Raw genomic sequence first — 13,491 nt, forward strand, 5'->3', positions numbered from 1 at the left:
ATAGTGTATGAGGTGAAAAATGAAAATCAAACACATACACCACCCTAACCTTAAATGAAATATAAAATATTTAACAATTAAAACATGGATTCAATTAATCGTCGCACCGTTCAACCAAAATTTTGTATTTGTAAAAAAATAATAAACTTCTTTTTAAGCTAGATTTATGATTTCTTAATTAAAATTTACTTATTGTACTTTAATAAAAATATGATATTAATGAGATTTCTACAGTAAAACTATTATTACAAAAAATTCATATAAATTATAGTAAAGTTAAAACAGTTATTAGAACTCTACAATTCAATTTCCATGTGACTAAGATCTTAAACTTTGCTACTCGTATGTAATATGCGTATAGTCTCTAGGTGGTAGGTTTAATTTAGCAGAAATGATATTTTATATATTTTTTTATAGTATAAAAGATAACTTTTACTTTTTTTATTTCTTATTATTTATCAAATATTTTTAATACTAAAAATAAAAAATATAATATACACAAAAACATTTTGTTACGGTAGGTAACCGGAGATTAGCCCAATAGATGGCGTTCGGCGGCCCAAGTGTATAAGGGAGGAGAACTCCGGGTAGGTCCGCAACTCGGGAGGCTCCGTCCGACTTGTGCTCGCGTGGGAATGGGGGGTGGTACCTGCAAGGACACTCCGATGCCTAAGTTAGCAAGGGTGTAAGCAGGTCTAGAGAGTATTGGACTTAGGGATACCTGAGGGGTGTCAGTGTATTTATAGTGGTGAGCCAATAACCACCGTTGGAGTAGTGCCGTATCTTTAGGGTGATAACCGTCCCATTATCTTAGGGAGGTTAAGATATGGCTTTATGAAGTGGTTAGAGAGATTTCAGGGGCGGTTACTCATTTGAATGAATATTTATCTGCCAGCTAATCTCACAACCGACTTCTTCGTACTAAGTCGGGGTTGACACCGACCTCTTGAGTGGAGGTGGGTGCTTTGCTAGGCTTAATCTATTGGATCAGGCCTCTCGATTGGACCTGGGCCCTTAACCTTGGGCCAGGGTATGAACAGTGCCCCTACTTGAGCCCAAGATCCCTTCAAGGCTTGGGTTCAAGTAATTAACTCGGGTTCGTAGCCGACTTTCACGGGTTTTGAAACCGACGTGATTTTCGCGACCTTTTGTTTCTGACAGTTACGTCAATTCAAGCGTCGTGTCCGTTGGGGAAGCGTTTAGGGATTGAGGGCTTTGGTAACGGTGCAGTCGCATTAATGGCTGCCTCGTTTTTACCATTATGCCCCTTAGCCTTTTTATAAATACTTTCCCTCTCTTTCCATTTTCCGTTTCTGCAATCTTTCAAAGTTGCATCCTTGCGTTCAAAGATTTCTGTTCTCCTCCAACCTTCATTTTCGGATAAAGGTTAGCTTTGCTTTTTTCATGTCATGCTTTTTGTTTGCATGTTTTATTTTGCAAGTAGATAGGTTGACCTGTAGATTCTAGTTTCGAATCTTTCTCCTTAGAGGCCGTGTTTTTTTTTATTTTTCTTTTTCTTTTTCCCTTTTTGTAGGTTTCTGCCACTTTTCTTTATATAAAAAATGGCTTCCGTAGACGTTCTTTCTCAATGGGTAGATGTCACGGTCCTTGGGGAGGAACCGTTGGTTGACGCTGAGTTCATCACTCATCTCCGTACTCATCACAGGCTCTGTACTTCAGAGGAGGACGAGCCCAAATATGAACTAATAACCCCGGGTCCTGAAGACCGGGTCTGTTTTGGGAGAGAAAATGAGGAGGCCCCTCATTTTTTCTTTATGTATGAGTGCATGATCACCCGTTTGGGTGTTTTTCTTCCTTTCTCAGATTTTGAGATATCTGTTTTGCATCATTGTAATGTTGCCCCTACTCAACTTCACCCCAATTCTTGGGGTTTTTTGAAGATTTATCAGTTTATAAGCCACGCTCTGGACTTTCCGACCTCTCTAAAGATTTTCTTCTTTCTCTTCCATATGACCAAGCCCTTTAGTGGGCTCAACAATAAACAGCAATGGGTATCCTTCCGAGCCATTCAAGGTCGGAGGATTTTCACCCTTTTTGACGAATCTTTCCACGACTTTAAAAACTTCTTTTTCAAAGTTCAAGCCGTAGAGGGTCATCATCCCTTTTTTCTGGATGAGCATTCCTCCCCCCGCTTCCCCCTTTACTGGTCGCCGCCCTCCTCTTGTGAGAAGTATGGTCCTGATGACCTGGATGAGGTGGAGGCGGCCATTGTAGGGTTTTTCCGAGAAGCGTGGGGGAAGTCCCCATATTTGGATACCAGAAAAATTCTTCAGGGAACACCGACTTTCGTTCAATCTCAAATAGGTAGTGCATGCATTCTTTATTTCCGAGTTGTTTCCGCCGACTTACATTTTATCGACTTGTAACTTGGTTGTTTCTTTTGTAGATATGGCAAAAAAGAACGCTCAGGAGGCCTACCAAAGGGTCCGGGAGGCCAAGGCGAAGTCCCGGGCTAGGTCCGGGGGTGCCGGGGCGATCACTTCTCCTCCTCCTCCCCCTCCTCCTCCTAAGAATACTGGCACTCCTTCTCAACCCATTGTTATTTCTTCCTCAAGTTTGCCCCGACCACACCCTTCTGCCCGAATTCTCTCCGAGCCCGAGAAGAAGAAGCTCAAGACTTTAGAGTCTGGCTCTTCTTCTTTTGATGGTGGGGTTAAGGCGGATGCTATGGCATTCGTCCGAAAGAACATCTATCCTTTTATCAGTATGGATGATGTTTCTGTTCGAAACCACCTCACTACCATGGCTGAGGAGAGTTTTAGGGCGGCGGGTGTTTGCGGCAAACTTTTGGACATCTTTGAGAAGGCTCCCCTTAGCTCCTTGGGTGCAACCTCGAGGGTTGAGGAGTTGGAGGGGAGACTTCGTATTTTTGAAAAACATGAGAAGGAGCTGAAGGAGGAGAGAGATAAGTTGAGGAAGGAGAGGGATCACCTGAAGGAGGAGGAGGGTAAGCTTCGGGCCCAGTGTACTTTGGAGGCTAATCTGAGGAAGACGGCGCAAGACAGCTACCACAGCTTATTTCAAGATATTGTGGCCGTGAGGAAGGACTTGCTGAACTCTCGGAACGCATATGCCGAGTTGGAGGACTCTATCGCCGATGGTGCCGAGGAGTCTTGGAGAATTTTCTTGGAACAAGTCAGAGTTATCGCTCCCGACTTGGACCTTTCTCCTTTACATCCCGACAAGGTAGTTATTGATGGTGCCATCGTGTATCCTCCTGCTCCCGAGGTTATTTTCGAGTCGGACCTGAAGACTCGGGGGCAGAGGATTATAGAGTCTCCTCCTCGTTCTACGGATGCCTCGGGTTCTTCCTCCGTTCCTCCGGCTGGTCCTGGTGGCGCCCCTCCCGAGCCTAGCGGTGGTGATTCCTCAACTCCTTTGAAGAAATGATTCTTTTATTTTTGTGGCTATATGGGGGCCCGGCCTGTGGGTCCCCTCTTTTTTAAACTCTGTTTTTCTTGTTGGTGGTTGTGAACAATTTCTCTTTTCTGGCCTTTTAAGGCCATAAACAAAATATTCTAATTCGTGCCCTTTTTGGATAAGGGTTTTAGAAATAAATGCCCTTTTTTGGATAAGGGTTCAAGTTACCTTGTGTGCGCACATGCTTTTCTGTTTTGGATATGTTTGATCTTTTCTGGAAAAACCTTTTGTTAGCTTGTATTGTTTTCTCAAGCCCTTTTTCGTTCAAAGGTTTGTATGCAACCTTTGAACTTTTTCCAGGTTTTGATGTCTCTTTTGTTATCCTTCATACTCAACTTTTGCTTTAGTGAGTTTTTGTGACTTAGGTTATTTTTGCGATGCGTTTTTCATTTACTCGGAATATATCCGAGTTCTTCTACTCGGGTTCTTGTCTTTGACTTATGAGTCGGACTGTTCCCGAGTTTAATACGATCAACTTATATAACCTCTTTACACCGACTTGTACCTCGTCGTTTCATCCTGACGACCATGTTAGGTCGGTTCATGGGATTTTCACGTTTTGTCGAGCTTAAGTCGGTGCGTTTCGTAGAAAGACTTATAAAAGATAAAGGAGGATATTTAATAGAGACATAGTAATGAAAAAGATCTTTATTAATTGGGAAGGTACCTTCTTGCTACTAAGGGTCTTGATGTCCTATTTTCCCCTAGCCTCTACTATGATGCCTCGTTAAAAACCCTTCTCCAGAAAAAAACCCTTTTCTTTGGGAAAAAATCATGAAGTTGGGAAAAGAGTACATCAGGGAGTAGAGTTCGCTTAACTGTAGTACCTTTTCATATTACAAGCATGCCACGACCTTGGTAGCTCGGTGCCATCCAAGTCGGTTATTTTATAATAACCTTTCCCTAACACTTCCTTGATTTTGTATGGTCCTTTCCAATTTGCGGCGAGCTTTCCATCACCTGATTTGTTGACTCCAATGTCGTTTCTAGTTAGGACCAAGTTATCTAAGGCAAATGTTCTTCGAATGACTTTCTTGTTGTATCTGGTAGTCATCCTTTGCTTTAGTGCCGCTTCTCTTATCTGGGCCCCTTCTCGGACTTCGGGGAGTAAGTCGAGCTCCTCTTTGTGCCCCTGTATATTTCCGACCTCATCATGAAGAATTACCCTTGGGCTTTGCTCACTGATTTCTATAGGAATCATGGCTTCTACGCCGTAAACTAGTCGGAAGGGTGTTTCTCCTGTGGCGGATTGGGGAGTTGTCCTATAAGCCCATAATACTTGAGGGAGCTCTTCAGCCCAAGCTCCCTTTGCTTTCCTGTAGTCTTTTCTTTAATCCGGCCAGTATGACTTTGTTAGCTGCCTCGGCTTGCCCGTTGGCTTGTGGGTGCTCTACCGAGGTGAACTGGTGCTTGATTTTCAAACTGGCTACTAGATTTCTGAAAGTGGCGTCAGTGAATTGGGTTCCATTGTCTGTGGTGATGGAATAAGGTATTCCATACCTTGTGATAATGTTTTTGTAGAGGAACCTGCGACTTCTTTGAGCGGTGATAGTGGCCAATGGTTCTGCTTCTATCCACTTTGTGAAGTAATCTATTCCCACGATCAAGTATTTGACTTGCCCTGGTACTTGGGGAAAAGGACCTAACAAATCCATTCCCCATTTTGCGAAAGGCCAGGGGGAAGTTATACTGATGAGCTCTTCTGGTGGAGCCACGTGGAAATTTGCATGCATCTGGCATGGCTGGCATTTTTTCACAAAGTCTGTGGCATCTTTCTGCAAGGTTGGCCAGTAGAATCCGGCTCGGATTACTTTCCTGGCTAATGACCTTGCTCCGAGATGATTTCCGCAGATTCCACTATGTACCTCTTCCAATACCTCGGTGGTTCTTGAGGTCGGCACGCACTTCAACAATGGTGTTGATATCCCTCTTCTGTAAAGGACATTTCTCACCAAAGTATAATGTTGTGCTTCCCTTCGGATCTTTTTAGCTTCTTTCTCCTCTTTGGGAAGGATGTCGAATTTCAGGTATTCGACCAAGGGATTCATCCATCCGAGGTCTAGGCCGGCTACCTCAAGTACCTCTTGTTCCTCTTCTGTTTTTGATACCGAGGGCTCTTGGAGGGTTTCTTGAATCAGGCTTCTGTTGTTCCCTCCAGGTTTGGTACTTGCTAACTTGGACAGGGCGTCAGCTCTGCTATTTAGATCCCGAGTTATGTGCTTAACCTCGGTTTCCGCAAAGTGCCCAAGGTGTTCCAAGGTTTTTTCCAAGTATTTCTTCATATTGGGGTCCTTCGCCTGATACTCTCCACTTATTTGGGAGGTCACCACTTGTGAGTCGCTGTAGATCATCACCTTTGTAGCGCCAACTTCTTCTGCTAACTTTAATCCGGCAATCAAAGCCTCGTATTCTGCCTGATTGTTTGAAGCCGGAAATTCAAATTTTAAGGAGACCTCTATTTGGGTTCCTTTTCCATCTACCAATATTATGCCTGCGCCGCTTCCCGTCTTGTTGGAGGATCCGTCTACATAGAGTTCCCATGTAGTCGGTTTTTCCTCTTGTTCACCTGCATATTCTGCAACGAAGTCGGCGAGACATTGGGCTTTAATTGCTGTCCGAGTTTCGTATCTCAAATCGAACTCGGAGAGCTCTATCGCCCATTGAACCATTCTCCCTGCAACATCCGTCTTTTGAAGGATTTGCTTCATGGGCTGGTTTGTACGGACTCTTATCGTGTGAGTCTGGAAGTAAGGTCGTAGCCTTCGTGAGGCTATCACTAAGGAGTAAGCAAACTTCTCTAGTTTGTGGTACCTTAGCTCAGGACCTTGTAGAACCTTACTGGTGAAATAGACCGGGTGTTGCCCGACCTCGTCTTCTCTGATCAGGGCTGATGAGACAGCCCTGTTTGCGACAGATAGGTATAGGACGAGGTCTTTTCCCGGTACTGGTCGAGTTAATATAGGAGGTTGGCTTAAGAATTTTTTGAACTCTTGGAATGCCTCCTCACATTCTGGAGTCCACTCAAACTGGCATCCCTTCCTTAATAGGGAAAATAATGGAAGGGATTTTAGTGCCGATCCTGCCAAAAACCTGGAGAGGGCTGCAAGTCGGCCATTAAGCTGTTGAACCTCTCTCAAACAAGTCGGACTTTTCATTTCTAGGATGGCTCTGCATTTGTCGGGATTGGCCTCAATCCCTCTTTGTGTTAGCATGAAACCTAGAAATTTTCCCGCTTCTACTGCGAAGGCGCATTTTGCGGGATTTAGTCTCATCCCATGCAACCTTATAGTGTTGAAGACTTGCGAGAGGTCTGTTAAGAGGTCGTTTTCTTGCTTGGTTTTTACTAACATGTCGTCGACGTATACCTCCATTAAGCTCCCTAGGTGGGGAGAAAACACTTTGTTCATTAGCCTTTGATACGTGGCTCCTGCATTCTTTAGTCCGAATGGCATGACCACATAGCAATAGTTGGCTTTTGGTGTGATGAACGATGTTTTCTCCTGGTCGGGTCCATGCATCGGGATTTGGTTATATCCCGAGTAGGCATCCATAAATGATAAGTATTGGTACCCTGAGCTGGAGTCCACCAGGGTATCAATACTCGGTAGAGGATAAGGGTCCTTAGGACACGCCTTATTCAAGTCGGTATAGTCGACGCACATTCTCCATTTACCATTCTGTTTCTTGACTAGCACTACATTGGCTAGCCATGTTGGGTATTTGACCTCTCTAATAAAGCCGGCTTCCAGGAGCGCCTGTACTTGTTCTTCTACTATTGAGGCTCGTTCTGGGCCGAGCTTGCGTCTTCTTTGCTGTACAGGTCGGGACCCTGGGTAAACCGAGAGCCTATGGGACATGAGCTCGGGATCAATCCCAGGCATGTCGGACGCCTTCCAGGCGAAGAGGTCGGAATTAGCTCTTAGGAGTTCACCCAACCTTTGCTTCAGGGTTTCCCCTAGGTTGGCTCCTATGTAAGTGTTTTTTCCTTCTTCCTCTCCGACTTGTATCTCCTCGGTTTTTCCTCCTGGCTGGGGTCGTAGCTCTTCTCTGGTTCTTGCTCCACCCAACTCTATGGTGTGGACTTCTTTGCCCTTTCCTCTCAGATTTAGGCTTTCGTTATAGCACTTCCTTGCTAATTTCTGATCTCCCCTCACCGTTGCTATTCCTCCTGGAGTTGGGAATTTCATACAGAGGTGAGGAGTTGATACCACTGCTCCAAGGCGATTGAGGGTAGTTCTGCCGATTAAGGCATTGTAGGCTGACCCTTCGTCGATGACTATAAAGTCTATGCTCAGAGTCCTTGATTTTTCCCCTTTTCCAAAGGTGGTGTGAAGGGGTAAAAATCCCAGTGGTTTTATTGGCGTATCCCCTAACCCATATAGGGTGTCGGGGTAAGCTCTCAACTCTTTTTCATCTAACCCTAGCTTGTCGAAGGCGGGCTTGAAAAGGATGTCCGCCGAGCTTCCTTGGTCTACTAGGGTTCTGTGGAGATGGGCGTTGGCTAGGATCATGGTTATTACCACGGGATCATCATGCCCGGGTATTATCCCTTGCCCATCTTCTTTCGTGAATGAGATAGTGGGGAAGTCGGGTGTCTCTTCCTCGACTTGGTAGACTCTTTTGAGATGTCTTTTGCGAGAAGATTTGTGATCCCGCCTCCCGCAAATCCTCCCGAGATCATATGGATATGTCTCTCTGGGGTCTGTGGTGGCGGATCTCTCCTGTCCATATCATCTCGCTTTCTCTTTCCATGGGTGTCCGACCTCTCCATGAGATATCTGTCAAGCCGACCTTCTCTAGCCAGCTTTTCTATCACATTTTTGAGGTCGTAACAGTCGTTGGTGGAGTGACCATATATCTTATGGTACTCACAATACTCGCTGCGACTTCCCCCTTTTTTATTTTTAATAGGTCTTGGGGGTGGCAGCCTTTCAGTGTTGCATATCTCTCTGTATACGTCCACTATAGAAGTCTTTAGAGGAGTATAAGAGTGGTACTTCCTGGGCCTCTCGAGACCGAGCTCTTCCTTCTTCTTGACTTCCCTTTCTCTCTCCCTAGAGGAGGAAGTGGGTCCAGGTCGCGAACTCAGGTCTCTTAGCTTTGCATTCTCTTCCATGTTGATGTACTTCTCGGCCCTTTGTTGTACATCACTTAGAGAAACGGGGTGTCTTTTAGATATGGACTGTGAGAAGGGGCCTTCTCTAAGTCCGTTGACTAACCCCATTATTACTGCCTCTGTGGGCAGGTCTTGGATCTCTAAACATGCCTTGTTGAACCTTTCCATATAGGCTCGTAAAGACTCTCCGACCTCCTGTTTTATTCCCAGGAGGCTCGGTGCATGTTTTACCTTGTCCTATTGAATTGAGAACCTCATCAGGAACTTTCTTGAGAGGTCTTCGAAACTAGTGATGGATCTCGGGGGAAGGCTATCGAACCACTTCATCGCTGCTTTCGATAAAGTGGTCGGGAAGGCCTTGCATCTCGTAGCGTCGGAGGCATCAGCTAGATACATCCGACTTTTGAAGTTGCTAAGATGATGCTTTGGATCCGTAGTTCCATCATAGAGGTCCATATCAGGGCTTTTGAAGTTCCTTGGAACTTTTGCCCTCATTATGTCCTCGCTGAAGGGATCTTCTCCGCCCAGGAGTTGATCTTCGCCTTCGTCGCGGGAGTTCTTGAGGGAGGATTCTAGCTGTAAGAGTTTTCTTTCTAACTCTTTTCGCCGTTCCATCTCCTCTTTAAGGTACCTTTCGGTTTCCTTTTGTTTCTCCCGCTCTTGCTCCAATTGCTCCAGGCGGCTATGGACCAATCTCATTAGCTCATCTACGTGAGTTGGTCCGCCTTTTTCTGATTCACGTCCGTCTGAGGAATTTACCTTCGGATTCTTTACTCCGGAGGTACCCTCTCTGTGTTGGTCGTTATCTTCCTGGTGCTGGGCCAGGTCTTCATTGTTGTTGCCCGCGTTCAGATTCTCTTCTTCGGAATCTGTTTCCGCACGGACCTCTTCGTGGTATCTATCCGCCATTGATGGACGATCTCTCGGGTCCCCGGCAACGGCGCCAATGTTACGGTAGGTAACCGGAGATTAGCCCAATAGATGGCGTTCGGCGGCCCAAGTGTATAAGGGAGGAGAACTCCGGGTAGGTCCGCAACTCGGGAGGCTCCGTCCGACTTGTGCTCGCGTGGGAATGGGGGGTGGTACCTGCAAGGACACTCCGATGCCTAAGTTAGCAAGGGTGTAAGCAGGTCTAGAGAGTATTGGACTTAGGGATACCTGAGGGGTGTCAGTGTATTTATAGTGGTGAGCCAATAACCACCGTTGGAGTAGTGCCGTATCTTTAGGGTGATAACCGTCCCATTATCTTAGGGAGGTTAAGATATGGCTTTATGAAGTGGTTAGAGAGATTTCAGGGGCGGTTACTCATTTGAATGAATATTTATCTGCCAGCTAATCTCACAACCGACTTCTTCGTACTAAGTCGGGGTTGACACCGACCTCTTGAGTGGAGGTGGGTGCTTTGCTAGGCTTAATCTATTGGATCAGGCCTCTCGATTGGACCTGGGCCCTTAACCTTGGGCCAGGGTATGAACACATTTCATATAACATTCTTCTTATTTTAATTTATTTCAGAAAAAATATTCCTAGGACTTTATAAAAAAAAAATTATCTTTTATTTCACTACATATATTCCTATGACTATATACACGGAACCTACATTTGATTTGAGGCATCACCGCAATATAATAGTGATATCTTCGTTAAATGTAGCAGCTAAAAGTATGTGTGGTTTGAAGTGGGGACACATTTCATGAGTACCAGAAACATAAATTAATAATAATTAATGTGATGATAAATAAAAATAATGCGATTGGGAACACTACGAATTACGTGTTAGGACTAATACAGTTCTCTGAGGGAATATTGTGAATTTGTAATCAAATCTGGCAATAAGGTTGCCTAACTAGCATTATTTGAACGACATGACAGATGAAAAAAACAATCAGCATAGCAGCTATGTAACATGCATCAATCGTTCACTAATCTCTCTACACAATTCTAATTCGAAATTCAAATAGAAGATAAAGGAGCACTCCTTTTTTTTTTTTTTTAAATATTTAGTTTTTTTACGTTGTTAGTAAATTTGGGTGGTTGTTAGTAATAAGTTTGGTATCCACATTCTAAAATGTAGCATGATTAATGAATACGACAAGCAAATATCCTGAGGAGTGGATGTAGAATTTTTTTCCCAACAAAGATTAACTTTTTAGAGTCCAAAAGTTCTAGCATCCTTCTTGCATGTAATTGGAACTCATCAATCATAGCTTCTGGGTTTTCAACTTTCGAAATCAATAATCAATTGATAACATTCTTGGGTAAGTATTGTCATATTAACAAATATAGAAACTTATTGTACGAAGAAGTTCAGAAAACTCATCACTGAAAGTAAATAGTTTAGTGAAAGAAGCTAAGTTTGTATTGTACTAGAAATAGGGGTGGCAAGCGGGGAAGCCCGCCCCGCCCCGCCCCGCCCCGCCAGAAGCCCGCCCTTAGGCGGGCTGGCCCGCCCCGCCCCGCCTAGTGAGGCGGTCCCAGAATCCCAGCCCGCCCCGCCTAACGGCGGGCTGGCGGACCAAGCCCGCTAAATATCTTTTTTTTTTTTACTTTTAAATATTAAATAATATATATAAAGACATAAAAAAATCTCTTTTATTTTTTATTTTTAACTATTATAATTTCTAAAAGTATAAATATATTATAATTTTTATATTCACAAACATTAAAGTCTTTGTAATTATAAATATCTAATAAATATAATTATAAACTAAGTTTTCATCCAAAACATAATTATAAATATTGTTCCCAAAGCAAAATAAACATAATCCAAAACATAATTATAAATATTGTCTCTAAAACAAAATAAACATAATCCAAAACACTCAATTTTCATCTTCATTCTCTTGTAAGTTGGGTTGGGAGAAGTTGGGTTTTGGTAAAAAATATTGTAAAAATACCCCTTTACTAAAAAATACTAAGCCCGGCGGGGAAGCCCGCCCCGCCCCGCCAAAGCCCGCCAAACTCCGCGGTTTAAGCGGTGCGGGTTAAGCGGGCTTTTGTTATTTGGCGGTCCCAATTTTCCAGCCCAGCCCGCCTTTTTTGACGGGTTACGCGGGCCGGCCCGGCGGGTTCGGACCTGTTTGCCACCCCTAACTAGAAACTTGTCTTATTTATGGGTTGATATGATATTTACTCATTTACGCCTAAAATTATTTTTTACAAATGAGTTATATTAAGTATGCATTAAAATTAGCCACTAAAATTAGTTATTAATATAAAATATATATTAAAATATAAATACATATTAAAAATAAATTAAATTACATATATATTTATATATAAATATATTAATAATTAATTTTAGTAGCTAATTTTAGTGTACAAATAGCATTTTTATTTATGAATATCTATCGCTTATGAGGAGATATATATATCATGTTTTTTATATATCTTTTTGTACATTTTCTTTATGGTATATATTTTTTCTTTTTTACTTCTTATCTATCACTATTAATACTCAAAGTAAAATGCATGTGTACAAATTAAAAAAAAAAATATGCATAAAAAATAGTGCACGTAACACTTTTTTTTTATATATTCAAAGATTGGAAAACGAGTATATATATTGACCATAAGTAAGATAAAGTAGGATTTAAATTTTATTCTAATTTTATTTCTAGATAGGTTTAAATCCCTCCACCTAAATTTTATGTATTTGTACCTTAAACTTATCGAATTGACCTGTAAAAACAAATTTATTTCCAATCAAGCTTGAACTCCTCTCACAAGCTTTTCCATCCTTTGTCTCTATTGTAGCCTAGTTTTTTAACTATTACTTTTATATTTATTTAGGAAAATTAAAGCACCCATTATTGGATATGTGATCATAAAATACATCAAATTAAAAAAGGAAGCGATATATATCAATATATAGGATAGAAATTTTGATGAATTATATTGAAGTATGTATTAATATGTGTGTTGATAATTGATAGATGATGCGAGGCCTCAAAGTTGGTAGATTGGTCCCGGCTATGGAGCCACGTATATATTATAGGCACTTCCACATTCAAGAACTCGTTTGATTCATTCTGCAACTTGTAATAATAATGATCGTTTTAGACAAAGACAAATTACACATTCCAATAGGAAACTTATTTTCCGGACACGTGACTGAATTTGATGTGACATTTCCATTTTTTCCGTTTATTCCATCTACTCTCTAATCCCTGTCTAAACCGAAGCCACTTAATTACTATAGAAAATCACTTATGACCATGATGATGAAACTTAGTTTCATATCACAATTAAAATTTTAATATTGTTATATCTAGCTTGTTGGTAGAAAGTGGGGTTCAGAATCTGATATATATACACACACGCCTTGTTTGTCATCATTTCTCTACCTATTAGCCTGTTAGGCATAGAAATTTTAAATTTTAAATTTTTATAAGACATAAAAATATAATATATATATATATATAATATAAAATATTTTTTAAAAAAATTATAATAATATTTTAAAATTTATTAATATTTAAATATAAATTAAAATTTTAATTATTTTTAATATTTTTTAATTATATAAATATTTTAAATATTTATTATTTTAATAAATAATAATATATATTATTTTTAAATTTATTTCTAAAATACATGTTAATATTAAGTTTAGAAATATTGATGTATAATCGTATTTAAATGTATTTAAATATATTTAAAAATTTTTTTATTTTTTATTAAAATATAATTAGTTACAAAAAATACATATATCAAATAAACTATTGTATTCAAAATGTGTTCGAATGTAAATACGAAAATCAATAAAATGTTTGTGCGTCGTAACTAATCGCAAATAGTTGACTTATAGTTATAGGAGTAAGAAGAAGGGGATTCATCAAATTCTCTTTGGATGAGAAAATTTATTATTAGGCCTTTAATAATAATAATAATAATAACAATAATAATAATAATAATAATAATTTAATTATTCT

The sequence above is a fragment of the Arachis stenosperma genome, chromosome 9 (assembly GCF_014773155.1).
Source record: "Arachis stenosperma cultivar V10309 chromosome 9, arast.V10309.gnm1.PFL2, whole genome shotgun sequence".
NCBI classification, from domain to species: Eukaryota; Viridiplantae; Streptophyta; class Magnoliopsida; order Fabales; family Fabaceae; genus Arachis; species Arachis stenosperma.